This window comes from Manis javanica, chromosome 4 (genome assembly GCF_040802235.1).
Source record: "Manis javanica isolate MJ-LG chromosome 4, MJ_LKY, whole genome shotgun sequence".
NCBI lineage: Eukaryota > Metazoa > Chordata > Mammalia > Pholidota > Manidae > Manis > Manis javanica.
The window spans coordinates 31,623,193-31,649,798 of record NC_133159.1 but is presented as its reverse complement, the minus strand read 5'-3'; the positions used below and the strand labels follow the sequence as shown (position 1 = coordinate 31,649,798).

Here is a 26,606-nt window from a genome sequence, read left to right as displayed (position 1 = left end):
ATCACAATATTCACTGCAACAAGCCATGGGCTCTCAGTGTTTGAACTTTCACTTGTCTTGTACCACTAATTAGCCCCCTATCCATTTGTAAACCTAATTAAAATCTTTTTAAAACTTTTTTATCTTTGACATTTGAAATCATTTCAGGGAAACCTTCATCTTGTCAAAACAATCAAAGAAACATGGGTAGATGTTCTGTGAACTCAGAGTTGTGTAGCTGAGGCATAGGGTGGGCTGGAGAAGGGGCCAGCACAAGGAGCTAACTGGCCCAGTTTGGAATAATATCGTTTCAAGTTTAGGGTGCTCCATTCAAGAACCCTTCCAGCATTACAGTAATCCTGCCACCACACAAATATGTATGAAACTGCTCTGACTTTTTTCTAGTGAAAAGTCTTTATTGGACATTTAAAGAACAAGATTGTAGGGGATATTTCTTATTAAGAACTTTGGTATAAGATAATACATGTGGAATTCAGGAAGTGTCCAGGTTCCCACAGAGCCATTCTCAGGTAGTACAATTATAAACAAATAAATAAGCTGCCTAAGGAAACCTTAGCAATTTAAATTTATTTATATACTTTAAGCTAAAACTTTTTCCAAAAGATTTTTCAAAAAGCGTAATACTTCAAATTAGATCTTATTCTTCTGAATATTAAAGAAATGGCACAAAATAAGCTAATCAGCTTGAGTTGTTGTATTTTCTTTACTTCCAGAATTGTCCTGAGAAAAAAAAGTTAATTCAGCCTTTCCACAGCTGCTTGCTCTTCCTAGAAATCACCCTTAGTCAAATGTACATAGGATCTTCCTTTAAGAAACAAGTCCTGTGAGCCTCTTCACCATGGGGGCTTTTACCCAGAGCTTGAATTCCCACACTCCTGATGTCACAGACAAAGAAAAAGAGCTCCTGGTATGGGAAACACAGGATGCTTTGGGGCTTTCTTGTCTGCAGAGCTTGCTTTTTAGGTATTTAGTTTGATTGTTTTTTCTTTAAGTTTAACTCACAGCCATTGTCACCAGATTGTCATCTTCTGAGTTCAGCCCCTTCTCCCCAGCCTTTAGACTCTTCCTCAGTAATTGCTGCTGCAGCAAATTTTGAGAAAAACTAAATATTGGTAAGATATCACCCTTTTTGGAACCATCATTCCAGTCCTCAGTTCAGGTAAAATGAGAATAGCAGCTGAAGGCTTAATTTCTGGAATAATATTAGCAAACCAGTCCATCTCGGAATCTTGTACTGCCTTCTTTCCCACTTGGTAAACTCCTCTCCTAAACCAAGTTCTGATGGAACCTGAAGGTGCCTCTCTTCTGGTGACACTTTTAGTGGCTTGGTTGGTCTGGGTCATCCCTACTTTGTGCAAGACTGGTCTTCTGGTCTTTTGGGGTAAGTTTGATTTCACAGGCTTAGATTCTTCAGTGAGTGGAACCAAAGCAGGAATGGCCTTTTGCTCCCCTGAGACTACAAGTGTGGCAGCAGTAATTCCACCTCTGGATTTACCTCAGTTTCTGAGCTGCTGGGCTCAGAATTCCAGCTCCTTCTCCACATTCCGGTTCATGAGTGTGGACTTGGCAGCATCATAGGGTTCTGCAGGACAAATCTGTATGTCGACAGTTTTGTTTTCAGGCTCCTCCAGTCAGGCCACTCCTCAGACATTTTAGAAATTGATGGGTAGTCTGCACTGTCTCCTGAGGTATTTTTCACAGCTGAAATTCAGTTCATGGGAAATCTAATAGGCTGAGAAAATTGATCGCCTTCTGGGGAAAAGTCAGTAATTTTAGTAAAACTTGGGGCAGTACATGTGAAGATTTTGGTTCTTTGTACTCCCACAACCACCTGTGGTCCAAGTAGAGAGACCAGCAGTGCTAGCCTGAGGAGAGTAACTGCCATAGTGGATTCACTGGTATCTCACAGGCCCAATTAATACCTGTGGCAAGATGACTTTCTTCAACTGCTCTAGAGTGAAGTGCTCCACATAGGCCTGGGAGTGAGACAGCAGCTCCTTGTGTACCTGAAACAGCTGAAGCAGCACAGGGATCACCCACAGTGGGAATTGGGCTGGTGATTTTTGGAGCTGAGCACATGAGGAAGAAAACTATTAACTACAGGCTCTGCAAACACCAACAGATTAAGCAAAAGGGGCACTAACCATGGAGCCATTACTTCCTCTGACAAGCAGCTGGCTCTGTCCAGTGGAAATATGAAGAATCCAGTTTTTTTCTACTTCACTCTTCAATATTAAACTTTTCAAGAAAATCGTTTCTGAAGAAGTCATGGGACAGTAAAATGCAGAGCACTGGCCATCATTTTGGACAGGGATTCCACAAAGCTGAGCACAAGGTCTGTTGGAAACTGGAGAGAATATCTGCTGAGACTGAAATCCAGAGCTGCAGTTGGTCCAGGGCCTTCTCCTCTTCAGGGCCCCTGTAGGTGCAGACGAGCAAGAGCAAAAACCAGCCTGTAAAAGCCCGAACTAACAAAGCCCTGGTTGATTTTTTTTTTTTTTTTTTTTGTATCATGGATGGTGGCAAACCTTCGTACTATGAGAGTGAACTTGACCCTGGAGACCAATCAATGAATGTTTGATTCAAAGCAAAATCTGGCAGCTGAAGTTGGATTGGGTAAACAAGCTGGATTTTGCATATCTGTTCCGATTTCATAAACTTTCTATGAAGGTAACTCTTACTTAAAAAGCTACCCCTTTAAAGTAGATATATACAGTCTCCCAACGGAGTAACTATAAAGAAAAATACTCATTTTTTATGTGTAAATGAAGATACATGGGTGAAACCTTATTCTCATTACTCTGCAGACACCCCATCTTATTTAAGGAAGTCAGAATAATTGGAATGACCTCAGCAAAGTTAGGGGAGTCTTTTTCTTAGGAGTTGAGTGTCTCCACTCAAATTCTAGAGTATTAGAGCTTGATGGGAAGGCCAGTTTCTTCACCAGACAACCTTTGGAAGATAGCATAGCCTGCCTGTTGCATTTATTTCCAGTTCTATTCGGGATCCTATCACATCTAGCCCCAGCCAATTACTGGATTTGCTTAATCCATGAGTGTCATTAGACTAATGATCAGTAGCTTTTGCCCCTAATCTCCACAGATGAGGAAGAAAAGACAGATGAACACTTTGGTGAAAATATTGATTGTGTTTCCAGTCTTATGACATGTACCCTAGATGCCTGTATACCTGCATAGTTTACCCCACTTCATTCTAGATTCCACCTAGGTGCCTAGGTGCCTTTTCAACAATACCTAGAAAACCCACAACAGCAGAAGCTTCATGACTATACCTCATTCCATTTAAATGATGCAGACCATCTCATCTGGCAGTTTGCTGAGCTGGCTTCCCTCCCTTGGCCTGAATCTCATAGCCTAGGAAAAGTGGGAACTTACTGTGCATCTGTTTCCTGCTCTTGGCCAGGTTATACCACTCTTGACTGTTCATTGACTATCACCATCCCCTGATTGACTCATTCTGTATGACCTTGACATCACTTCTCTTTCTGAGCCTCAGTTTCCACACTTAACAAAATGATAGGCTTAGTCCAAGTTACCTTTATGTTAACAATAAAAACTACTATAGATTGAAAGCTTTATGCCACACTGTATTATTTATCTTTTATTTTTTTCACTGTATACTTTTTAAAAGTTATTTTTATCAGTTATATATATATGCTTATAGTTTAAAGAAACTATAGGCCTACAAGAATTATTATAAAGATAAAACAGATCCCCTCATTCCCTGTCATTTACTTTTCACCAAAAGCAATCACTTTTAATTCAGCTGATTATTTTATGACCTCCATATATGTAAATGGCACATCTATACTGCTGTTTGTTTGGTTTTTTTTAGCTTTAGGCATTTTTCAGCTGACAACCCACTTTAGAAGAAGAGGTTTAGCTCTTTTTAATCTCCTTGCCCCTTACCCACCCATACACACTTCTCTATCTTAATACTGTCATAATTCTGATTGATTAAATTGAAATTCAGTATTTTGTTATTACAACTAGTTAATGCTATTCTCAATTGAGCCATGTAGTGTGCTATGATTACTTTCTCGCACATTTTCTTTTCAGAGTAAATCTTGATTTTTCACTGTTATGTGTTTATTTTGTTATATACTTATATTAATTCAGCCTTACTCTGTTAATACTGTATACATCTCTCTTTACGTTCAAGTATGTTTACAAACTCAGAGAAATCTCTCCCGGAGCCTTCTGAGTTCCATGACATCCTTTGTTTCTTCTCATGTCTTTGTTTTCTCATGTAAACCTTTCTTAGACTTACATCTGTAGTTTGATATGAAACGTGTTTATTCTCTGAAGCTTCTCTTCATCCCGGTATACTGAAATTTCACCTAGGATGTGAGTAGTTTTACCTACCATGCTGGACACTCAATGTGCCCATTCCATTTGTTAGTTTCTTGAAAGTTTCTTAAATTCTTTCATCAGTGACTTTCTCCCACTTCTTTTTCTCTTTTTACGCCTCCTGGCATACATGATACTCAGGATTGAACTTTTTGAAGTCATCTAGTGTTCTTAACCATTTTTATTCTTATCCCTGTTCTCTTTGTCTTCTTGCTCAACTTTCTTCAAGCTTTCCTCAACTTTATCTTCAAAATTTTGTATTGGTTTTCTTGTTTGTGGCATCTTACTTTTAAAAGCATTATTATTTACTACTCTAGTGGCATTTTCCAAAGGGTGCCTGGTGGGAAACCAGTCTGGCAAAATGCTCTGCATAAGAGGATGTTGCATACATTTAGGAAATTTGGTCGTGTATATTTATGAAATGTTTATACTCCACTTCCCCAGTCTTGGGTATTTGTATCTACTATAAAGAGCTCTTTTTCATTTTCTGAATTTTTACTAGACAGCTTTTTAGATTCACAGCAAAACTGAACAGGAGTTACAGAGCTTTCTGTATACCCCTTTCACCTACACATGCATAGCCTTTTCCATTATCAACATCTTCCACCATAGTAGTACATTTATTTCCATTCATGAGCCTACACTGAAATATCATTATCACCCAAGGGCCATAGTCTACATTAGGCTTCTCTCTTGGTGTTGTACATTCTATGGGTTTTGACAAATGTGTAATGACATTTATCCACCATTATAGGATCATACAATATAGATTAACTGCCGTAAAAATCATCTGTTCTGTGCCTATTCATGCCTCCCTCCTATCTAAACCCTGCCAGTCCCTGGTCCTTTTACCATCTCTGTAATTTATTTTTTTCCAGAATAACATATTGTTGAAATCATACAGATATAGCCTTTTCAAATTGGCCTTTTCACTTAGTAATATACATTTAAATTTCCTCCATGTCTTTTCTTGGCTTGATAGCTCATTTCTTTTTAGTGCTGAATATTGTACTATTGTCTGGCTGTACCACAGTTTATTTGTCCATTCACCTACTGAAGACATCTTGGTTGTTTCCAAGTTTTGGTAATTATGAATTAAGCTGCTATAAATGTCTGTGTGCAGGTTTTTGTGTGGTATAAGTTTTCAATTTGTTTGGGTAAAAGATTGGTAAGAGGATGCTTAGTATTGTAAGAAATCACCAAACTGTCTTTCAAAATGGCTGTTCTACTTTGCATTCCTACCAGCAGTGAATGAGACTTCCTGTTGTTTCACATCTTTGACAGCATTTGGTGGTAGCAGTGTTCTGGATTTTGGCCATCCTTATATGGTATATAGTGGTATCCCATTGTTGTTTTAATATATTTACCTCTAATGACATATGGGGTAGAACAATCTTTCATATGCTTATTTTCCATTTGTGTATCTTCTTTGGTGAAGTGTCTATTAACAAGGGCCCATTTTTTAATTGGGTTGTTCATTTTCTTATTGTTGAGTTTGAAGAGTTCTTTGTATATTTTTGGATATATAGTCCTTTATCAGACGTGTCTTTTGCAAATATTTTTCTCCCAGTTTGTGGCTTGTTTTCTCATTCTCTCAATACCTTTCACAGAGCAGAAGGTTTTCATTTTAATCAATTATTTCTTTCATAAACCATGCCAATGGCTTTGTTTTTAAAAAGTAATTGCCATTCCCAATGTCATTTTGGTTTTCTCCTATGGTTATCTTCTAGGAGATTCATAGCTTTAAATTTTACATTTAGGTCTGTGAGCTATTTTGAGTTAGCTTTTGTTAAGTGTGTAAGGTCTCTCTAGATTAATTTTTTTGCATGTGGCTGTCCACTTGTTTCAGCACTACTTGTTGAAAAGACTATCTTTGCTCCACTGTACTGTCTTGATTCTTTGTCAAAGATCAGTCAACTGTATTTATGTGGAACTATTTCTAGGTGATTCTCTTGCATTTATATTGCTCTGTTCCCCATTGATCTATCTGTCTCTTCTTTTGCCAGTACTCCACTGGCAAAAGCTATGATTACCATAGCTTTATAGTAAGTCTTAAAAAGTTGAATAGTGTCAGTCTTTTGACTGCTGTCCTTCAATATTGTGTTGGCTATTCGGGGCCTTTTGCCTTTCCATATAACTGTTAGAATCAATTTGTCAATAGCCACAAAATAACTTGCTGCAATTTTGATTGGGATTGTATCGAATCTATAGATCAAGTTGTGAAGAACCAACATCTTGACAATATTGAGTCCTCCTATCCATGAGTATGGGCTACCTTTCCATTTATTTAGTTCTTTTTTTATTTTGTTCATCAGCACTTTGTAATTTTCCTCATACAAATCTTATACATATTTTATAGATTTATACCTAAGTATTTCATTTTTGGAGGTGCAAATGTAAATGATATTGTGTTTTTTATTTCAAAATCTTCTTGTTCATTGCTGTTATATAGTAAAGTGATTGACTTTTTTATTTTAACCTTGTATCCTGCAGTCTTGCAATAATTGCTTATTAGTTTAAGGAATTTTTTTGTCAATTCTTTCACATTCTCTGCATTAATAATCATGCTATCTGCAAAAAAAGAGAGCTTTATTCCTTTCTTCCCAAACTGTATACCTTCTATTTCTTTTTCTTGTCTTATTATGTTAGTTAGGACTTCCAGAACAATGTTGAAAAGTTGTGGTGAGAGGAGATATACTTCCCTTGTTTCTACTCTTAATGGGAAAGCTTTTAGTCTCTCACCATTAAGTATAATGTCAGCTGTAGGTTTTTTGTGGTTGTTCTTTATCAACTTGAAGAAGTTCCTTCTAATCATACTTTGCCGAGAATTTTTATCATGAATGGGTCTTGGATTTTTATCTAATGTTTATTTCTGCATCTGTTGATATGCTCACGTGAGTATCACATGATGTTTCTTCTTTAGCCTGTTGATAAGATTAATTACATTAGTTGATTTTTTAATGTTGAACCAAACTTGCATGACCTGGGATAAATCCCATTTGGTTGTAGTGTATAATTCGTTTTATAAATTGTTAGATTGAATTTGCTAATATATTGTTGAGGATTTTTACATCTGTGTTCATGAAAGATACTGTTCTGTAATTTTCTTGTAATGTCTTTGTCTTGTTTTGGTATTACAGTAACACTGACCTCATATAATAAGTATTTATTCACTCTGCTTGTTTTCTGAAAGAGTTTGTAAAAGAATTGGTGAAAGGTATTTTTTAAATACTTGCTAGAATTCACCAGTAGAATTCATCTGAGCCTAGTGCTTTGTGTTTTGGAAGGTTCTTAATTATTGATTCAATTTTGTTAATAGATATAGGCCTATTTATGTTGTCTCTCTTGTGTAAGTTTGGGCAGATTGTCTCTTCAACAGAAGTATTACATTTCATCTAGACTGTCAAATTTGTGGGCATAGAGTTATTGATAGTATTCCTTCATTATCCTTTTAATGACCATGGATCTGTAGTGAAATCTCTCTTTCATTTCTGATATTAGTAATTTATGTCATCTTTTTCTTAGCCTGTCCAAAACCTTATCAATTTTATTGATGATACTTTTCAAAGAACCAGCTTTTGGTTTCACTGATTTTTCTCTGTTGATTTCCTATTTTCAATTTCATTGATTATTGTTCTAATTTTTATTATTTCTTTCCTCTACTTACTTTCTATTTAACTTGCTCTTTTTTTTCTGGTTTCCTAAGGAAGAAGATTATTGATTTAGGAGTGTTCTTCTTTTCTAATATATGCATTCAATGCTATAAAATTCCCTTTTTCCATTGCTTTTTCTGCATCCCACAAATTTTTGTCTTCCACTCCTTTTCTGCCTTTTGTGTTTTTAACTGAACATTTTATATAATACTGTTTTTTCTCCTTTGCTTAGCATATCAATTATACTCTTTAACTTTTTTTAGTTGTTACTGTAGAGTTTGCAGTATATATTTATAACTAACTAATCCAAGTCTATTTTCAATATAGATATAATAACAAAATGATCCTAATTCCTCCTTCCCATTCCTTGTATGACTGCTGCCATTAATTTCACTTACATATAAATATATATATATAAACATACATAATTAATACATTGTTATTTTTACTTTGAACTGTTAGATCAGTTAAGAATAAGAAAAACAAGTTTTTATTTTGCCTTAACCTATTCCTTTCTCAAAGCTCTTCCTTTCTTTATGTAGATAACAGTTTCTGACCTATATTATTTTCCTTCTAAGGAACTTACTTTAACATTTCTTGCAAGGCAGGTCTACTAACAACAAACTCCCTCTATTTTTCTTTTTCTAAGGAGGTATTTCTCCTTTACTTTTGAAGGATAATTTAACAGGGTATAAATTCTAGGTTGGTGGATGTTTTCTCTCAACATTTAAAATATTTCACTCCACTCTTCTTGCTCATATTGTTTCTAAGGATGTAATTTTTATGGTTGCTCCTCTTTAGATAAGGTGCTTTTTGCCTTGATTTCTTTTAAGCTTTTCTTTATCTTTGCTTTTTTGCATTTTTAATATAACATGCCTAGTAGTTTCTTTCATTTTTTGTTTTTTGGGGGGCTTTTTTTGGCATTTATCCTGCTTGGTGTTCTCTGACCTAGCTGGATCTATGCTTTGATGTCTGACATTAATTTGGGGAAATACTCTGTCATTATTGCTTCAAATATTTCTTCTGTTCATTTCTCTTTCTTCTCTTGGTAATTTCATTGTGTGTATGTTACATCTTTTATAATTGTCCCACAGTTCTTAGATAGTCTAGTCTGTTTTTTGTTTTATGTTTTCTCACCCTTTTTCTCTTTGTTTGGAAAACAGTGATTGTTTTCTCAGCTGTCCAGTCTACTCTTGAACTTATGAAAAGCATTCTCCATTTCTGTAACGGTGTTTTTGATCTCTAGCATTTCTTTTTGATTCTCTTTTTCTTAGAATTTCCATCTCTCTGGTACATTGCCTATCTGTTTTGTATGCTGTTTACTTTATTCTTTAGAGACCTTAGCATATTAATCATAGTTATTTTAAATTCCCAGTCGAATAATTCCAACATCTCTGCATGTCTTAGTCTAGTTCTGATGCTTACTCTGTGTCTTCAATCCTTTTAGTATACCTTATAATTTTTTCCTGACAGTCAGACATGATGTACTAAGTAAAATGAATTGTTCTAAATAGCCCTTTAGTAATGTGATGGTAGGATGTGAGAGCAAGTATTCTATAGTATTATGATTAGGTCTCAGTCTTTCGGTGAGCCTGTGCCCCCGGACTGTGAACTTTGCCAGTGCTTCTTAGTACCCCACCCCACCCATTTTAGGTAGGACAGGATGGCTAGAGGGCCTGGAGTTGGGTATTTCTCCTCCCCCAAGTAGGTTAGGTTCTGATCAAATCTCAGCAGGTTAAGTTCTAGTGAAGTAGTTTCTCTGTGGGCAGGCCTTATTAAGGAGAACATAATTATTTGGCATATACTTTAAGATTCCTTTTCTCCTGCTGCTACAAGCATGAGGGGATTTTTCCCTGATATTCACAAGGAGAACCTGGTCAAGCTTCTGAAGGTAAAATTCACAAAAGTGTGGGATACCCGCCACATGACTCAGTCCCCCTGGAGTTTTTAGCTCTTAGACTTGTCTACACTGAGCTTCCAGCAATTTATCGATTATAATTTCAATCTCCTATCTGAACAGTGGTTCTTGTGGAGGTTTCTGCTCAGTAAATTGTGATTCTCTGTATTCACCTTCTTGTCTCTCCAAACAGCAGTTTGCCCTGTGACGTTTCTCTGATAGATCTTAAGAGGATTGTTGATTTTTCAGTTTGTTCAGCTTTTTACTTGTTAGGATGAAGTGGCTACTTCCATGCTTCTTACATGCTGGACCCTTCTCTGAATTTTTTACAGCCTCTAATTCTGATCTCAAGGATGCAGTAGAAAATATCTTTGGCCTTAAGATTAAGAAGGATTTTTAAAATAAGACAATATGCATAAACTATAAAAGAAAAGGTATATGACCTTTTATATACCTGAAAATGTAGTATCAATGAATTCAACTATATTAAAATTAAGACTGTTCATTTCTCTTCCACATGGCACTAGTTGGGGTGACTCAGAGCTAGAGAATCACTTTCCAAGATAGTTCATTCACATGGCTAGCAAAATGGGTGCTGGATATTGGATTTTTTCTACATGGACCTCTTCAAAAGGTAGCTTGGGCTTCCTCATACCATGGTGGCTGGGTTCTAAGAGCAGATGTCCCAAGAGATAGGAAGTAGAGGCTTCCATTTTCTTAAGTCTTGAGTCTAAAAATTAGAAGAGCATTAATTCTACCATATTCTGTTGATAAGCAGTCACAGAGGCCAGATTCAAGAGAAGAAGAATAGACCACACCTCTCTATGGGAAGAGGGCCCAAAAATTATGGACCATATTTTAAAACCACCTCAATCCACTCTCTGGGCTTAAATTATTTGCATTTTTTCCACTTCAAAAAATTTATTCTTCCCCTTGTGAGACTCCCTATTAAAAATCTTATCCCTCAGGATAGTTCAATGTCCACAAATCAATCATTGTGATATACCACATTAACAAAAAGAAGAATACAAGTCATATGACCATCTCAATAGATGCTGAAAAAGCACTTGACAAAATTCAACTTCCATTCATGAAAAAAATTCAACAAAGTGGATATAGAGGGAATACTTATCAACATAATAAAGGGCATGTGACAAACCCACAGTTAACATCATACTCAACAGCAGAAAGTTGAAAGCTTTTCTTCTAAGATCAGGAACAAGACAAGGATGTTGTCTGGCCGTACTTTTTTTAACATAGTACTAGAAGTCCTAGCCACAACACCCATACAAGCAAAAGAAATAAAAGGTGTCCAAAGGTGTAAAAGAAGTAAAACTGTTACTATTTGCAGATGACATAATATTATATACAGAAAATCCTAAGGACTCCACCAAAAAGCTGTTAGAACAAGTAGATGAATTCAGTAATGTTGCAAGGTACAAAATCAATGTACGGAAATCTGTTGTATTTCTTTACATTAATAACAAACTAAGAAAGAGAAATTAAGAAAACAACCTATTTACAATTGCCTCAAGAAGAATAAAATGCCTAGGAATAAATTTAACCAAGGAGTAAAAGATCTGTACTCCAAAATATAAGACACTAATGAAAGAAATTAAAAATATAAATAAATGGAAAGATACACTGTGCTTATGAATTGGAGAATGAATATTGTTAAAATGTCTATATGACTCAAAGCAGTCTGTAGTTTCAAGACACTTCTTATCAAAATAACAATGGAATTTTTCACAGAACTAGAAATAATCCTAAAATTTGTATGGAACCACAAAAGAGCCCAAATAGCCAGAGAAATCTTGAGGAAGAAGAACAAAACTGGTTTCAATCTATACTACATTTGCATTTTTTCCACTTCAAAAAATTTATTCTTCCCCTTGTGAGACTCCCTATTAAAAATCTTATCCCTCAGGATAGTTCAAACTATACTACAAAGCCATAGTGATCCAAACAGACTAGACACATAGTTGAAGGAACAGAATAGAGAACCCAGAAATAAACCCACATCTACAACAAAGGAGGCAACAATGTACAGTGGGGGAAATAGTCTCTTCAATAAATGGCATTGGGAAAACTGGACAGCTACATGCAAAAGAATGAAACTAGACCACTTCTTATACCCTATACAAAAATAAACTCAAAGTGGATTAAAGACCTAAACCATAAAATTGAAGCCATAAAATTCCTAAAAGAAAACATAGACAGTAAACATCAGACATGCCTTAGCAACTTTTTCTCTGTATGTCTCCCTAGGCAAGGGAAAACAGTGGAAACTACATCAAACTAAAAAGCTTTTGCACAGTGAAGCAGACCATCAACAAAATGAAAAGGCAACCTACTGAGTGGGAGAAGATACTTGCAAGTGTTATATCTGGTATGGAGTCAATATTCAAAATATATAAAGACTTCAAACAACTCAACACACTCCAAAAAAAAAATCTGATTTAAAAATGGGCAGAGAACCTGAACAGACATTTTCCCAAAGAAGACATACAGATGGCCAACAGACACATGAAAATATGCTCAGCATCACTAATCATCAGGGAAATGCAAATCAAAATCACAATGAGACATCACCTCACACCAGTCAGAGTGGCTAGTATCAACAGAACAAGAATTGGCAAGGCTGTGAAGAAAACAGAACCCTCATACACTATTGGTGGAATATAAATTGGTGCAGCCATTATGGAAAGGAGTATGGAGGTTACTCAAGAAACTAAAAATAAAAATATGACACAACCCACTATTCCCACTTCTGGGAATTTACCTGAAGAAAACAGAATCACGAATACATACAATGTAATACTACGCAGCTATAAAAAAGAATGAAATCTTGCCTTTTGTTACAACATGGATGCACCTAAAAGGTATTATGCTAAGTGAAGTCAGACAAAGAAATGCAAATACCATATGATTTCACTTATATATGGAATCTAAAAAACAAAGCAAATTAACAACCAACCAAAGCATAAACAGACATAATTACAGAGAACAAATTGGTGGTTGTCAGGGGTGGGAAAATTAGAGAGATTGGTGAAGTAGGTGAAGGGAATTAAGAGATACAAAATTCCAGTATGAAGTAAATAACTCATGGGGATGAGAAGTACAGCATAGAGAATTTAGTCAATAATATTGTAATGTCTTTTTATAATGATTTGATAACTGCAGTTATCATGGTGAGCATTTCATGATGCATATGATTGTCAAATAACTATATTGTATGCCTGAAACTAATATAATATGTCACCTGTACCTCAATTAAAAAGGAGAAAAAGTTTAATTCCTTTACATCAGGCTCCATGTCTAGGCTCTTATCATCTGAATCAGACCTAGGTGGGAATGAGACCTCTCAGGTTTGGTGTCTGAGGTACAAATCCTTGAGTGTACTTCTTCTGAGGCTGAAGACCTGTAAACTAAAGAAAACTGTTGTCTGCTCCCCAAATACTCAACGTACAATGATGTGACAGGCATAGGGTAATTTTTAGACATGCCCATTCAAAGAGGAGAAAAACTGGAGGCACAAAGCAGTCACTGATCTATAGAAAATCTGAAATCCAGCTGGGCACATGTTGCCAATTCCTTAAGTAGATCTAGTACTACCTTCTGGGAGTTGTTTTCTATGACTCTTGGTTTGGTCTTTTGAATCATCCTTCCTTTTCTGTAAGAAAACATAGATTGCCTTCTTGGTCTTCTTCCTGCCTGTAAAAGGTTGGTGGTCTAAAGGATTCTTTTCATTTTGCACCATCTCTGTCCCTTTTAGTCCTATCTGGCACTGCTTCTCCCAAAATGATTCTCTTAGAAACTTGAGGGGTTGTCTCTAAATACTATAGGGATTTACTTCATTAGACAAAAAACACAACCATAAGTCTCTTGAAGGTAGGCCGTTCTTTGCATTGGGCTTCCTGTAAAGCTGCTGTGAGACAATGCCCTTAAGACTCTTAAAAGCCTATTGTTTAAGGGAGAGAATCTGCTGGACTTGCCCTTAAGATTGTTACAGGGAGTGCTGGTCTGATAGAGTCTAGAAAGTATAGTCTTAAATTATTATGACATCTTAAAAGATTTATTGTCCCATTCTGGATTTGACCCTTCCTTAATTTAGAATTCTGTGTCTTCTGGAAAGACTGGAAAAGAGAAGCGATGTTAATTTCGGGTTCTGTGAGTCTTGGGATTTTTTTTTTAAGCTCATCTCATCTTGCATTTTATCAGAGGCAGTGAGAAGCCAGGATTCCCTTCATTACTTGGTCTGGAAATCTCTTTAGCTATTTCACTGAGTTTGTCAGGTACATTAACTATTCCATGTTACTGCAGGTGACAGTGTTGTCAAACTTTCTATCACTACCTAGCAAGTGTTCCCTGTTCTCCATCTTCCAACAAGAGTTTCCTCACTTACATTTAAGTCCTCACTGACAACTTACTCAAGACCTTTTAGGCTTCCATTGTCAAGTTTCTAAGAAAATCATTTTGGCAGAAGCATTGCCAGCTCTGACTACAAGGGACAGAGATGGTACAAAATGAGAAAAATCTGTTAGACTCCCAACCTTATACAGCCTTCTATTCAACCCTTTCAGCTTTCACTTATACTCTTTTTGTGGCCCTTCATGCTTCTTTCTGCTTCCCAGACCCAAAGCCAATGCCACATGTATTAAGCTTTTGTTATTACAACACCCTGTTTCTGGTACCACAATTTGTTCCAATAATTTTTTGCTGTGTAACAAACCACCATAAAATTTCATGGCTTAGCAGCAGCACTGGAGGGGCCCAGGAGAGGCCTGCATGAGCCCACAGCGGCGCAACAAGGGCCTGGGAGCGGCCAACCGGAGCCAGCAGTGGTGGCGGAGGAGCATCCCAGGAGCAGCCACACCCCCAGCAGCCGCTCAGCCCAGCACACAGCTGCCCGGGCCAGACCCAAAGGCCGCTGTTGGCACACAGCTGCCCCAGCAGGGGCACCGCTTTCGCGGGAGAGCACATCCAGCATGCCTGCCACTCCCTGCAGGGCTCTGCACTACTCTGACAGAGACCCCACCCACAGCAGCCTAGGGGATTAACCCGGAAGCTGCTCTAGGAGTGCGGGTAACCAACACAGGCAGCAGAGAAGGGCAAGGCAACCAGCAAGCAGGAAAGGACTTTGTTCTCCCAGCTGACACATGCGCTACCGGCCTACAGCTACCTCTATCACCATGAAAAGGCAGAAGAATTTAGTCCAGTCCAAAATAGTCCAGACCACCCCTGAGAGAGGGCTGGGGGACATAGACCTAGCCAATCTCCCCGAAAAATAATTCAAAATAAAGGTCATAACCATGCTGATGGATCTTCAGAGAAATATGCAAGAGCTAAGGGATGAAGTCCGGAGGGATATTACAGAAATGAAACAATCTCTGGAAGGACTTAAGAGCAGATTGGATGAGGTGCAAGAGGCCATTAATGGAATAGATATCAGAGAACAGGAATGCAGAGAAGTTGACACAGAGAGGGATACAAGGATCTCCAGGAATGAAAGAATATTAAGAGAACTGTGTGACCAATCCAAATGGAATGATATTCACATTTTAGGGGTACCAGAAGAAAAAGAGAGAGAAAAAAAGGGATAGAAACTGACTTTGAAGAAATAATTGCTGAAAACTTCCCCAAACTGGGGGAGGAAATAGTTGCTCAGACCATGGAAGCACACAGAACTCCCAATAGAAGTAACCCAAAGAGGACAACACCAAGACACATAATAATTAAAATGGGATAGATGAAGGACAAGGACAGAATATTAAAGGCAGATAGAGAGAGGGAAAAGGTCACCTACAAAGGAAAACCCATCAGGCTATCATCAGACTTCTCAACAGAAACCTTGCAGGCCAGAAGAGAATGGCATGATATATTTAATGCAATGAAACAGAAGGGCCATGAACTAAGGATACTGCATCCAGCACGATTATCCTTTAAATATGAAGGAGGGATTAAACAATTCCCAGACAAGCAAAAGTTGAGGGAATTTGCCTCCCACAAACCACCTCTTCAGGGTATTTTAGAGGGACTGCTCTAGATGGGAGCACTCCTAAGGCTAAATAGATATCACCAGAGAAAATAAATCACAGCAAAGAAAGAAGACCAACCAAATACTAACTGAAGACAAAAAATAAAATCAATTACCCACAAAAGCAGTCAAAGGAAACACAAAAGAGCACAGAATAAAACACCTAACATATAAACAATGGAAGAGGAGGAATAAGAAGGGAGGGAAATAAAGAATCACCAGACAGTGTTTATAATAGCTCAATAAGCAAGTTAAGTTAGACAGTAAGATAGTAAAGAAGCTAACCTTGAACCTTTGGTAACCACGAATCTAAAGCCTGCAATGGCAATAAGTACATATCTTTCAATAATCACCCTAAGTGTAAATGGACTGAATGCACCAATCAAAAGACACAGAGTACTAGAATGTATAAAAAAGCAAGACCCATCTATATGCTGCTTACAAGAGACTCACCTCAAACCCAAAGACATGCACAGACTAAAAGTCAAGGGATTGAAAAAGATATTTCATGCAAACAACAGGGAGAAAAAAAGCAGGTGTTGCAGTAGTTGTATCAGACAAAACAGACTTCAAAACAAAGAAAGTAACAAGAGATAAAGAAGGACATTACATAATGATAAAGGGCTCAGTCCAACAAGAGGATATACCATTATAAACATATATGCACCCAATACAGGAGCACCAGCATATGTAAAACAAATACTAACAAAATTAAAGGAGGAAATAGAATGCAGTGCAATCATTTTGGGAGACGTCAACACACCACTCACTCCAAAGTAGAGATCCACAAAACAGAAAATAAGTAAAGACACAGAGGCACTGAACAGCACACTAGAGCAGATGGACCTAATAGACATCTATAGAACTCTACATCCAAAAGCAGCAGGATACATATTCTTCTCAAGTGCACATGGAACATTCTCCAGAATAAACCACATACTAGGCCACAGAAAGAGCCTCAGTAAATTCCAAAAGATTGAAATCCTACCAACCAACTTTTCAGACGACAAAGGTATAAAACTAGAAATAAATTGTACAGAGAAAGCAAAAAGGCTCACAAACACATGGAGGCTTAACAACATGCTCCTAAATAATCAATGGATCAATGACCAAATTAAAATAGAAATCAAGCAATATATGGAAAAAAATGACAACAACAACACAAAGCCCCAGCTTCTGTGGGATGCAGCAAAAGCAGTCTTAAGAGGAAAGTATACAGCAATCCAGGCATATTTAAAGGAGGAAGAACAATCCCAAATGAATAGTCCACAGTTATCGAAATTGGAAAAAGATGAACAAATGAGGCCTAAAGTCAGCAGAAGGAGGGACATTATAAAGATCAGAGAATAAATAAATAAAATATAGAAGAATAAAACAATAGAAAAAATCAGTGAAACCAAAAGCTGGTTCTTTGAGAAAATAAACAAAATAGATAAACCTCTAGCCAGACTTATTAAGAGAAAAAGAGAATCAACACACATCAACAGAATTAGAAACAAGAAAGGAAAAATCATGACGGACCCTACAGAAATACAAAGAATTATTAGAGAATATTATGAAAATCTATATGCTAACAAGCTGGAAAACCTAGAAGAACTGGACAACTTCCTAGAAAAATACAACCTTCCAAGACTGACCAAGGAAGAAACACAAAATCTAAACAAACCAATTACCAGCAATGAAATTGAAGCGGTAATCAAAAAACTACCCAAGAACAAAACCCCCAGGCCAGATGGATTATCTCGGAATTTTATCAGACATACAGAGAAGACATAATACCCATTCTCCTTAAAGTTTTCCAAAAAATAGAAGAGGAGGGAATACTCCCAAGCTCATTCTATGAAGCCAACATCACCCTAATACCAAAACCAGGCAAAGACCCCACCAAAAAAGAAAATTACAGACCAATATCCCTGGTGAACATAGATGGAAAAATACTCAACAAAATATTAGCAAACCAAATTCAAAAATAGATCAAAACGATCATACACCATAACCAAGTGGGATTCATCCCAGGGATGCAAGGATGGTACAACATTCAAAAATCCATGAACATCATCCACCACATCAACAAAAAGAAGGACAAAAACCACATGATCATCCCCATAGATGCTGAAGAAGCATTCGACAAAATTCAACATGCATTCATGATAAAAACTCTCAACAAAATGGGTATACAGAGCAAGTAGCTCAACATAATAAAGGCCATATATGATAAACCCACAGCCAACATCATACTGAACAGCAAGAATCTGAAAGCTTTTCCTCTGAGATCGGGAACTAGACAGTGATGCCAACTCTCTCCACTGTTATTCAACATAGTACTGGAGGTCCTAGCCACAGCAATTAGACAAAACAAAGAAATACAAGGAATCCAGATTGGTAAAGAAGAAATTAAACTGTCACTATTTGCAGATGACATGATATTGTACATAAAAAACCCTAAAGACTCCACACCAAAACTACTAGAACTAATATCGGAATTCAGCAAAGTTGCAGGATACATAATTAACCCACAGAAATCTGTGGCTTTCCTAAACACTAACAATGAACTATCAGAAAGAAAAATCAGGAAAACAATTCCATTCACAATAGCATCAAAAAGAGTAAAATACCTATGAATAAACCTAACCAAGGAAGTGAAAGACCTATACCCTGAAAACTATAAGACACTCTTAAGATAAATTAAAGAGGACACTAACAAATGGAAACTCATCCCATGCTCCTGGCTAGGAAGAATTAATATCGTCAAAATGGCCATCCTGCCCAAAGCAATATACAGATTCGATGCAATCCATATCAAATTACCAACAGCATTCTTCAACGAACTGAAACAAATAGTTCTAAAATTCGTGTGGACCCACCAAGGACCCCGAATAGCCAAGGCAATCCTGAGAAGGAAGAATAAAGTGGGGGAGACCTCGCTCCTCAACTTCAAGCTCTACTTCAAAGCCACAGTAATCAAGACAATTTGGTACTGGCACAAGAACAGAACCACAGACCAGTGGAACAGAATAGAGACTCCAAACATTAACCCAAACATATATGGTCAATTAATATTTGATAAAGGAGCCATCAACATACAATGGGAAAATGACAGTCTCTTCAACAGATGGTGCTGGCAAAACTGGACAGCTACATGTAAGATAATGAAACTGGGTCACTGTCTAACCCCATACACAAAAGTAAATTCGAAATGGACCAAAGACTTGAATGTAAGTCATCAAACCATAAAACTCTTAGAAAAAAACATAGGCAAAAATCTCTTAGACATAAACATGAGCAACTTCTTCATGAACATATCTCCCTAGGCAAGGGAAACAAAAACAGAAATGAACAAGTGGGACTATATCAAGCTGAAAAGCTTCTGTATAGCAAAGGACACCATGAATAGAACAAAAAGGTATCCTACGGTATGGGAGAATATATTCATAAAAGACAAATCTGATAAAGGGCTGACATCCAAAGTACATAAAGAGCTCACATGCCTCAACAAACAAAAAGCAAATAATCCAATTAAAAAATGGGCAGAGGAGCTGAAAAGACAGTTCTCTAAAAAGAAATTCAGATGGCCAACAGACAGATGAAAAGATGCTCCACATCACTAATCATCAGAGAAATGCAAATTAAAACCACAATGAGATACCACCTCACCCCAGTAAGGATCGCCACCATCCAAAAGGCAAACAATAACAAATGTTGGCGAGGTTGTGGAGAAAGGGGAACCCTCCTGCACTGCTGGTGGGAACGTAAATTAGTTCAACTATTGTGAAAAGCAGTATGGAGATTCCTCAAAATGCTCAAAATAGAAATACCATTTAACCCAGGAATTCCACTTCTAGAAATCTACCCTAAGAATGCAGCAGCCCAGTTTGAAAAAGACAGATGCACCCCTATGTTTATCGCAGCACTATTTACTATAGCCAAGGAATGGAAGCAACCTAAGTGTCCATCAGTAGATGAATGGATAAAGAAGATGTGGTACATATACAAAATGGAATATTATTCCGCCATAAGAAGAAAACAAATCCTACCATTTGCAACAACATGGATGGAGCTAGAGGGTATTGTACTCAGTGAAATAAGCCAGGCGGAGAAAGACAAGTACCAAATGATTGCACTCATATGTGGAGTATAAGAGCAAAGAAAAACTGAAGGAACAAAACAGCAGCAGAATCACAGAACCCAAGAATGGACTGACAGTTACCAAAGGGAAAGGGACTGAGGAGGATGGTTGGAAAGGGAGGGATAAGGGTGGGGAAAAAGAAAGGGGGCATTACGATTAGCATGTGTAGTGGGGGGGGAGCACAGGGAGGGCTGTGCAACACAGAGAAGACAAGTAGGAATTCCGCAGCATCTTACTACACTGATGGACAGTGACTATAATGGGGTTTGTTGGGGGTACTTGGTGAAGGGGGGAGCCTAGTAAACATAGTGTTCTTCATGTAATTGTAGATTAATGATACCAAAAAAAAAAGAAAATTTCATGGCTTAAAACAAGCTTATCTTGTCCCATGCAGTGTAGGCTGTGGTGGCTTGACTAGGACTGGAGGATCCACTTTCACTATATAGCTGACAAGTGGTTCTGGATGTTGGTTTTTCTCTCTGCAAAAACCTCACCACAGGGTGGCTTTGCCTCCTCACACAGGGCAGATGAGTTCCAAGAGAGAATGCCCCAGAACAGAGGAAGTGGAAACTTTCAGTTTCTTGAGCCTTGAGCCCAGAAGCTAGCACAATGTCATTTCAACCATAGTCTATTGATCAGATGTTACAGAAATCGATGGAAGGATGTCACAGAACTCAGGGGCCATGTTTTTAAACTGCCACCAACTCCTAAAGATTTTATGGCTTGCCTTTTATGTTTTACGTTTTAATCCATGTAAAATTTCTTTATTAAATCATCACTGGACTGGTTATTTTTTGAGTTTTAATTAAGTGAGATTTGAATACAGTGAAATGTACAGATCTTAGTGTGCAATGTAATGAGTTCTAATCAATGTAAGCACCCATGTAACCACAGCCCCAATTAAAATAAGTAATTTCTACCACCCCAGGCTTCATTATGATCAGTCTTCACTCCCATTTTTATTCTGACTTTGATCACAATAGATCAGATTTTCCTGTTCTTGAACTTACTATGTAAATGGAATCATACTATATGTACCCTTTTGTGTCTAGTTTCTTCCACTCAAAATAATATTTTTGAAAAGCACCCCATCAATAGTTCATTCTTTTGTGCTGCCAAAGGTATTTCAATAAATGAATATACCACAATTTGTATATCTATTCTCTTGTTGGACATTTGGGTTGAATCTAGTTTGGGGCTATTATAACTAAGCTTCAGTTATACAGGCATACCTTGGAGATACTGTGTATTCAGTTCCAGACCCCTGTAATAAAGCAAACATTGCAATAAAGCAAGTCACGTAAATTTCTTGGTTCCCCAGTACATATAAAAGTCATGTTTATACTGTAGGTTATTAAGTGTTCAATAGCATTATATCTATAAAAACAATGTACACACCTTAATTAAAATACACTTTTACTAAAAAATGCTAGCCATCATCTGAGCTTTCAGTGAGTCAATCTTTTTGCTGGTGGAGGGTCTTCCATTGGTGTTGATGGCGGCTAACTGATCAGGGTGGTGGTTGCTGAAGATTGAAATAGCTGTGGTATTTCTTAAAATAAGAAAACAATGAAGTTTGCTACATCAATTGGCTCTTCCTTTCATGAGTGATTTCTCTTAGCATGCTACACTGTTTGATTGCATTTTACCCAATAGTAGAACTTCTTTCAAGTTTGGAGTCAGTCTCAAACCCCCACTGCCCCTTTGTCAATTAAATTGTGTAATATTCTAAATCTTCTGTTTCGTCTCAACAGTCTTTACAGCATCTTCACCAGGAGTAGATCCCATCTCAAAAAACCATTTTCTTTGCTCATCCATAAGAAGCAACTCCTCATCCAATAAAGTTTTATAAGGTTGCAGCAATTCAGTCCCATATTCAGGCTTCACTTCTAATTCTAGTTCCCTTACTATTTCTATCACATCTGCAGTTACTTCCTTCACTGAAGTCTGAAACCCTCAAAGTCATCCATGAAGGTTGGAATCAACTTGTGCCAAACTCCTATTAATGTTGAGTTTGACCTCTTCCCATGAATCCTAAAAGTTCTTAATGACATCTATAATGCTAAATCCTTTCTAGAAGGTTTTCAATTTACTTTGCCCAGATCCATCAAAGGAATCTCCATCTATGGCAGTGAAAACCTTACAAAACGTATGTCTTCAGTAATAAGACCTGAAAGTTGAAATGACTCCTTGACCCACGTTCTGCAGAATAAATTTAGTGTTAGCAGACATGAAAACATTAATCTTTTACATCTCCATCAGAGTTCTTGGGTGACCAGGTACATTGTCAGTGAGCAGTAATATCTTTTTTTTTATTTAAGTATCATTGATATACACTCTTATATTGGTCTCACATATACAATACAGTGGTTCAACAGTTACCCATATTATAAATCTTCACCCCCTCTAGTGCCATTACTATCAGTATAGAAAGGTGTTATAGAATCATGAACTATTTTCTCCATGCTATACTACCATCCCTGTGACCAACTCATATTAAGATCGTGAATTATTGTGCCCTTTTATCCCCTTTACCCTATCCTTCCACCCGCCCCAACCCCTCCCCACTGGTAACCATTAGTCACTTGTCAGTGTCTATGAGTCTACTTATATTGTGTTACTTCTGTTTCACTTTGTTTTTATATTCCACAAACAAGTGAAATCATATGGTATTTGTCTTTCTCCACCTGGCTTATTTCACTGAACATTATATCCTCTAGATCCATCATGTCATTGCAAATTGCAGGATTTCACTTTTATGGCTGAGTAATATTCCCTGTGTATATATACCACATCTTCTTTATCCATCCTTCAATTGATGGACACTTAGGTTGCTTCAATATCTTGGCTATTGTAAATAGTGCAGCAGTAAACATGGGTGGGGGGTGTATATCTCTTCAAATCATGGATTTTGTTTTCTTTGGGTAAATTCCTAGAAGTTGAATTACTGGGTTGGATGGTATTTCTATTTTGAGCTTTTTGAGAAACCTCCATACTGCTTTCCACAGCAGTTGTACCAATTTACATCCCCATCAACAGTGTAGGAGGGTTCCCATTTCTCCACATCCTTGCCAGAACTTGTTATTTCTTGTCTTTTGGATAATAGCCTTTCTAACTGGTGTGAGGTGATATCTTACTGTGGTTTTGATTTGTATCTCCCTGATGATTAGCAATGTGAAGCATCTTTCATGTACCTGTTGGCCATCTGTATTTCTTCTTTGGAGAAATGTCTGTTCGGGTCCTCCCCCCAACTTTTTACTCAGGTTATTTGGTTTTTGGGTGTTGAGGCATATGAGCTCTTTATATTTGGATGTTAACCCGTTATCAGATGAATCCTTTACAGAATATATTCTCCCACACTCAGATTGCCTTTTTGTTCTGCTGATGGTGTCCCTTGCTGTACAGAAATTTTTAGTTTGATACAGTCCCACTTTTTCATTTTTAATTTTGTTTCCCTTGCCCAGAGACATGTGTCCAAGGAAAAAATTACTCATACTTATATTCAGGAGATTTTTGCCTATTTTCTTCTAAGAGTTTTATGGTTTTATGACTTACATTCAGGTCTTTGATCTATTTTGAGTTTACTTTTCTGTATGGAGTTAGACAGTAATACAGTTTCATTCTCTTGCATGTAGCTATCCAGTTTTCCCAACACCAGTTATCAATGAGACTATTTTTTTTCCATTTTATACTCATGACTCCTTTATTGTATAATAATTGACCCTATATACCTACGTTTATATCTGGGCTCTGTTCTGTTACATTGATTGATGGGTCTGTTCTTATGCCAGCACCACACTGTCTTGGTTACTGTAGCTTTGTAGTATAGCTTTAAGTCAGGGAGTATGTTGTTCTTTCTCATGATTGCTCTGGCTATTCAAGGTCTTTTGTGATTGCATATGAATTTTAGAACTATTTATTCTAGTTCATTGAAAAATGCTATTGGTATTTTAATAGAGATTACACTTAATCTGTACATTGCTTTGGGAAGGATGCTCATTTTGACTATTTTAATTCTTCCTATCCATGAGCATAGGATAGATCTCCATTTATTTGTGTCTTCTTTAGTTTCTCTAATGAGTGTCTTACGGTTTTCAGAGTATAGGTCTTTCACCTCCTTGGTTAGGTTTATTACTAGGTATTTTATTCTTTTTAATGCAGTTTTAAATGAAGTTGTTTTCCTGATTTCTCTTTCTATTAGTTTTTTGTTAGTATATAGGGATACAACATATTTCTGTGTATTAATTTTGTATCCTGCAACTGTGCTGAATCCAGTTATTCAAACAGATTTTTGGTAGAGTCTAGGGTTTTCTATGTATAATGTCATGTTATCTACAAATAGTGACAGTTTAAGTTCTTCCTTACCAATTTGGATGCCTTTTACCTCTTAGTGTTGTCTGATTGCCATGGCTAGGACCTCCAGTACCATGTTAAATAAAAGTGGTGAGAGTGGATGTCCTTTACTTGTTCCTGATCTTAGAGGAAAAGCTTTCAGCTTTTCATCTTAGTTATGGGTTTGTCATATATGGCCCTTATTATGTTGAGGTACATACCCTCATACCTGTTTCATTGAGAGTTTTTATCATGAATGGATGTTGAATTTTCTCAAATTCTTTTTCATCAATGATTGAAATGATCATGTCGTTTATATACTTCTTTTTGTTAATATAGTATATGATAATTATTGGTTTATGAATATTGTACCATCCTTGCATCCCTGGAATAAATCCCACTTGGTTGTGATGGATGACCCTTTTGATGTATTTTTGAATGTGGCTTCCTAATATTTTGCTGAGGATTTTTGCATCTATGTTCATCAAGGATATTGATCTATAATTTTCTCTTTTTGTAGTGTCTTTGTCTGGTTTTGGTATTAGAGTGGTGCTGGCCTTGTGGATGAGTTTGGATGTATTCCCTCCTCTTCTACTTTTTGGAATACTTTAAGAAGGATGGATTTGGCTCTTCTTTAAATGTTCTGTAGAATTCAGTTGTGAAGCCATATGGTCCTGGATATTTTATCTGTTGGGAGATTTTTTATTACCAGTTCAATTTCATTGCTGGTAATTGGTATATTCAGATTTTCTGTTCCTTCCTTGGTCAATCTTGGAAGGTTGTATTTTTCTAGGAAGTTGTCCGTTTCTTCTAGGTTGTTCAATTTATTGGCATATAATTTTTCATAGACTTCTCTAATAATTCTTTGTATTTCTGTATTATCCATTGTGACTATTCCTTCTTTGTATCTGATTGTGTTTATTTGCATACTCTCTCTTTTTTCTTGATAAATATGGGTAGGGATTTATCTATTTTGTTTATTTTATCAAAGAACCATATCTTGGTTCTTGACTTTTTTCTATTGTTCATTCTTCTCTATTTTATTTATTTCTTCTCTGATCTTTATTATATCTCTCCTTCTACTAACTTTGGGTTTCATTTGTTCTTTTTCTAGTTTCTTTAATTGTGAGGTTAGACAGTTTGGGATTGTTCTTGTTTCTTGAGGTAGGCCTATATTGCTATGTACTTCCCTCTTAGAACTGCTTTTGTTGCATCTCACAAATTTTGGACTGTTGGGTTTTTGTTTTCATTTGTCTCCATGTGTTGCTTGATTTTGGTTTTAATTTGTTCATTGATCCATTATTTCAGAAGCATGTTGTTGAGTCTCCATGTGTTCATGTGTTTGTAGGCTTTTTTGTTCTCTTTATGTAATTTATTTCTAGTTTCATACTATTGTGGCCTGAGAAGCTGCTGGTACAATTTCAATCTTTTTTAATTTATTGAGGCTCTTTTTGTGGCCTATTGTATGATGTATTCTGGAGAACATTCCACGTGCACTTGAGAAAAATGTGTATTCTGCTGCTTTTGGGTGGAATGTTCTGTAGATATCTGTTAAGTCCATCTGATCTAATATATTGTTCAGTACCTCTGTTTCCTTATTTATTTTCTGTTTGGTTGATCTGTCTGTTGATGTGACTGGTATGTTAAAGTCTCCTAAAATTAAGGTGTTGCAATCTACTTCCCCCTTTAATTCTTTTTTTTTCATGGAGGTAACATTGATACACACTCTTATGAAGGTTTCACAAGAAAAACAATGTGGTTATTACATTCACCGTTATTATCGAGTCCCCACCATACCCCATTGCAGTCACTGTCCATCAGTGTAGTAAGATGCCACAGAGTCACTACTTGTCTTCTCTGAGCTACACTGTCTTCCCCGTGACCCCATACACACCATATGCATCAATAATGATACCCCACAATCCCATTCTCCCTCCCTCCCAACCCGCCCTCCCCCATGGTAACAACTAGTCCATTCTTGGAGTCTGTGAGTCTGCTGCTATTTTGTTCCTTCAGTTTTGCTTTGTTGTTATATTCCACAAATGAGGGAAATCATTTGGTATTTGTGTTTCTCCGCCTGACTTAATTCACTGAGCATAATACCCTCTAGCTCCATCCATGTTGTTGCAAATGGTAGGATTTGTTTCTTATGGCTGAATAGTGTTCCATTGTGTATATATACCACATCTTC

At 36.9% G+C, this 26,606-nt stretch overlaps 1 protein-coding gene and 1 pseudogene across 1 annotated transcript in view; one reads left to right on the top strand and one right to left on the bottom strand.

Moving 5' to 3' along the window:
- Positions 1-7,893, bottom strand: LOC140848878 (protein-associating with the carboxyl-terminal domain of ezrin pseudogene; annotated as a pseudogene).
- The window catches only part of SCMH1 (Scm polycomb group protein homolog 1), a 220,165-nt gene that overhangs the window by 159,842 nt on the left and 33,717 nt on the right, over positions 1-26,606 (top strand).